Raw genomic sequence first — 5058 nt, 5'->3', positions numbered from 1 at the left:
CCTAAATCTAAAACCACAAACCCAAAACCCTAAACCCTACTCACTACACCCTAAACCCTAAACTCTAAACCCTAAACCCTATACCCTAAACCCAAAATCCAAAACCCTAAACCCTAAAAGTTGAACCCTAAACCATTAACCCTAAACTGCAAACCCTAAACCATAAGCCTTTAACCTTAAACCCTAAACCCTAAACCCTAAACCCAATTCCCTAAATCCTAATCCTTAAAGCCTAAAGCCTATACCCTAAGCCCTAAATGCTAAACCCTAAATCCTAAACCCTAAACCCTAAATACTAAAACCTTAAACCCTAAACCCTAATCCCTAAACCCTAAAAACCCTAAACCCTAAACCCTAAAACTCTATACCTATACCTTAAAAACTAAACCCTATAAACCCTAAACCATAAACACTAAACTTTATACCCAAACCCCAAACCCTAAAACTCTAAACCATAAACCCTAAACCCCAAACCCCTAAACCCGAGACCCTAGACCCTAGACCCCAAATCCAAAACCCCTAACCTTAAACCCAAAGCCCTAAAGCCCTATACCCTAAACCCTAATCCCTAAACCCTAAACCTTATACTCCAAACCTTAAATGCTAAAACCCCAAACTCTTAACCCTAAACCCTAACCCAAAATAGAAAACCCTAAAACCCAAAACCCTAAACCCAAAACACTAAACCTCAATCCCAAAACCCTAAATCGTAAACCCTAAATGCTAGTAGGCCAAATTCCAAGAGAAATAGGGAGGCTTAGGTCTTTGGTAGTGCTCTTGAAGGTCGGCCATGGCTCCTAGGCCAATGGCCACGGTTATAGGTCCTGAGTCCATTGTGGAGAAGACTAACCTTCTTCCTAAGGGAGGTTCGGGAAAGGCTATTGAAGGAGACAGGTCAGCTGTGAAGCTGTTGCTTTCAAAGGTGGTAATGGTGGTACAGGTGAGGGAAAATCTAGGTCTCGTTTGTTCTCTAAGAAATCTCTGAAAAGTGTTGATGGGTTACGATTAGAGTATGTAAAGCCATTACTTGTGGATGGGAATGCTGCTACTCACTATTCTTTGTCTATGACGGGAGAAGGGATTAAGAGATGGGAGAAAGCTTTGGTTGGGCATTTCTTGGGGAGGAGACCCCCTTTTTCCATAACTAAAGAGATTTTGCTTAATCAGTGGAAGCTGACTGGCCATGTTGACATGTTTATGTTAAAAAGTGGAGTATTTAACTTTCGTTTTAACGTGGAAGAAGATTGTGTGATGGTTTTGGAAGGAGGACCATGGTTTGTTAATTGGAGAACATTGTTATTAAGGCCATGGAGTCCGAGCATAGTGTTGGATAAAGTTGTGCTGAATTAAATTCCTGTTTGGGTTTTATTGCCTAGCTTACCTTTTCATTACTGGACTCTGTAGAAGCTTTGAGTAGTATTGGGAGTGTTATTGGTAAGCCTATCACTATAGATAAGTGCACCCAGACAATTGATTGTTTATCTTTTGCAAAGATGTGTGTGGAGATCCAGGCAGGAGCTCAGTTGCCAAAATTCATCCCTGTGTATGCTGAGAATGGAGTGGTGTTTACCCAAGCTGTGGTGTATGAATGGAGGCCTGTTTGTTGTAGTACATGTAAGGTTTTTAGCCATGAGATAGCTCGGTGTGAGAAAGAAGGAAGTACGACTGTTCAATCCAAATGGGTCCGGAAAGGGAAGGGATCCGGTGGTGCTCGGTCACATGAGGTGGTGCTCCGTGAAGGAGTTGTGGTGGGAGTAGGAAGCTCGGGTTCTAGTGTGGTATCCACGAAAGCAGGGACTTCAGGAGGTGTGTACACGCATCCAGTGATGAATTCAAATTCTATGGCATTGAATTCAAATTTTAATTTATAAATGGATTTGAGTTTGGGGGAAAAAAGAAGGAAATAAAGGGAAAGAGGTTATAGGTGATTTTGTGAGCGTGAAGAGAGGAGGGAGAACCAATCAAGGTGCTGGTACGGCTATGGCTATTAAGCAATTGAATTCATTCTCAGCATTGGCAGAATTGGAGGAAGAAGCAAATGGTTTGAAGGTGTCCACTCGGTAAGATGAAAATGCTGAGGTGGAGGGTTTGTTAGAGGAGGGTGAGATAGGTGAGAGAATTAGTGGTGAGGTGGCAATGCTGGATAGGGTGCATGAGAATAATTGTCAATCCAAAGACAATGCAATGGATATGGAGGTGGTTCCGCTAGAGGGTGAGAGTTGTAAATACCCCAACTATTGATACCCAAATTGTAATACATACTACATATACATGTGGGCCCGTAGGCATAATATATACAAAAGAATTACAATTTAAATATCCAGAACACAAAAGGGGTAACATTTCAAGAATAACCAAAAATAATCCTGTGTTGGTATTAGTGTTGCTATCCTGTAACACCACTATCACATGGGCACTTGGCCCCATACCTAAGATCTATAGGGACCCACCAATCCTCGACTAGAAATGAGCTCACTAGCCCAGTAAGTGAAAAGAAAGACCACACAAGTATGCGCAATACAAATGAACCTATATGCGTGTAGTTCATTTTATTATTTTAGTCTACATAGCCTATAGGTTATTGGAGAAGGCTAGCCATGGGCACCAAAAGGTAAAATGGGCCTTGCCCTTGCATTAAAGTAAAATGGGCCTTGTCCTGCGTTAAAGTAAAATGGGCCTTGCCCAGTATTAATTTAAAAGCAGTATGATTGGCTCTCTTGTTATATCACCAAAGTTGTCGATACTCCTAATGACCAGTCGGGCGTACTTCTAACCACCACCACTAGTACACAACCTCAAGATTCCCCCTAATGATATACCTAACACCTAAACCCTTGCTAGGAATGGTCATATCATAGGGATATGCCATTCCTAATCGTATGCTCCTACGTGAGATAGTACGACTATATAGTGCCATCGTGTCCCATACCACAGGCCACCAATGCATTCATTTCCAAGCCGACTACAGTATCTAGTCTAGTAAAGCATCATATTCAATAGTCTAAAGTCATCCATCTCATATCACAAGCAATATTAGGCATTAAACAATAAAAGATATCAGCATGTCAAGTCATAAATGAATTTCATCATCCACATGTCAATGCATGCAATGGTACTCTTGGATGCCTAATCTACACAATAATAAAATGATGACATAGCTAGTTTATAACCTGAATGAAATGATGCAATGTCATCTTCCTACTTACCAAATCATGTACAAGGATCACCTCTGGTACGAGGAAGATCCGATGTGTGATGACGCAAGTCTCTAATACAACCTATCATGAAAAGAGTTGGATTTAGTATATCACCACTTTAGGGTCATAACCAATGAAGTATGATGATATTAACATGTTTAAAATCACTAGAGAAGGTTGCCTAACAAATTTAGGCCCAATCAGAATCCGATAAGTTGGATTAATAGGTCGTAACCAGTGGGCAAGGCACCCACCAGTCCTTGCTCGCCTGTCGATCCTAGAACACTGCCTAGATCGGCAGGCCAAGGCTAGTGGGTAAGGCACCCACCAATCCTTGCTCAGTTGTCCGACCAACAACTTTGTTTGGACTAGTGGGCCAAAAGTGGCGGGCTAGGTCACCCACTAGTTTTACTCGCCGATCGACCCAGCAACCCAACCAGGATAGGCGGGCACTGGATTGGTGGGTCCCATCCATCTTCAGGCACCCACCACTTGCAACTGAGATTTTGCTACTCTCTCCCACTCTTCATCCCGCCTTGGGAAAACCAACATGGGTTGATTCAACCACGTTTTCCATAAATCTAAAGCTCCAAATCATGATTCCAACATAGATCTAAGGTGGATCCAAATTCTAGAGCATGGATCATACCTCTTTGCTCAACAACACCTCAAAACCCCAAATCTTCTCTTTAGCTCAAGAGATCAACAAATGCTTCACAAATCTTGCAAGTCTTCCACTAAATCCTTCATAAACAACATATAGAACTTTATTAAACCTTAGATTCACATTTTTAAGAGATCATAGCAAGATCCAAAAGATTTCTACCCAAATCAAAGGGTTTCACTTAGGGTTTCATAAGGGTTTAAGGAATATGGACTTTACTCACCTCAAATCGTAGATCTCGAGATAAGGATCGTTAATCGGGTCACAATGATCATCTCCTTTCCCGTTTTCTTCTTCCTTCCTCTCTCCTCTTTCTTTTTTTTCTCTCTCTTCTTTACTTTTCTCAACTATCATGTAAAATAATAAATGAGGTGAAAGAGAGGTAACAAGTGCTATTTATAGTGGTGTAAAATATCTAATGGCCAATGTGGTAGGTCACACTGGTGGGTCTGACCCACCTATGACCACCCACCAGTCGGCCAAAACTTAGCGCAAGCATTGGAATTTTAGATGGGGCTCGGCCCTGATATGTTTTTTTCCCCCGGTAATAGATTAATATGTATACTTGACATAAAATACAGCTACGTACCTTTATTATGCGTACATGTCTTCATGATAATGTAAGTGCACGGTTTGGGTATGCGAACTATACTAAGCACTGACTCCAACTCATTTGGCCAACCCGAGTTCAAAGTCACCCTTGCCACCATGCCCCATAAAGTACTTATCATGGCTCGCCAGGGTTCAGGTCCTGCAAGACCAAACTGAACCAACCGAGAAATTAGACTGAGTTTGGGAGGTAGGGTTTCACATTTATCCCCCCTTTTTGAAAATTTCATCTTTGAATTTGTAGTACCTTATTGTCCATGAAGATGAGGATACTTAGCTTGGATGTCATCCTCTTTCTCCCAAGATGCTTCCTCAAGTGAATGATTGGCCCATCGAACTTTCACAAAGGCGATAGAGCAATTACGAAGAGTCTTTATCTTTCGATCTAAGATTTCAACGGGCTACTCTTCATAGGTCATATCAGCTTCTAGACATTCAGGTTTCATGGGTAGCACATGTGATGGATCATGGATGTACTTCTTCAGCATAGATACATGGAATACATTGTGAACATTACTGAGAGAAGGTGGAAGAGCCAACATATAAGGTACGGAGCCAACTCGAGCCAAGATCTCAAATGGGCCAATA

This window comes from Macadamia integrifolia, unplaced genomic scaffold, assembly GCF_013358625.1.
Source record: "Macadamia integrifolia cultivar HAES 741 unplaced genomic scaffold, SCU_Mint_v3 scaffold670, whole genome shotgun sequence".
NCBI classification, from domain to species: domain Eukaryota; kingdom Viridiplantae; phylum Streptophyta; class Magnoliopsida; order Proteales; family Proteaceae; genus Macadamia; species Macadamia integrifolia.
The sequence above is the reverse complement of the archived record's forward strand: the minus strand, read 5'-3'. Positions refer to the sequence as shown.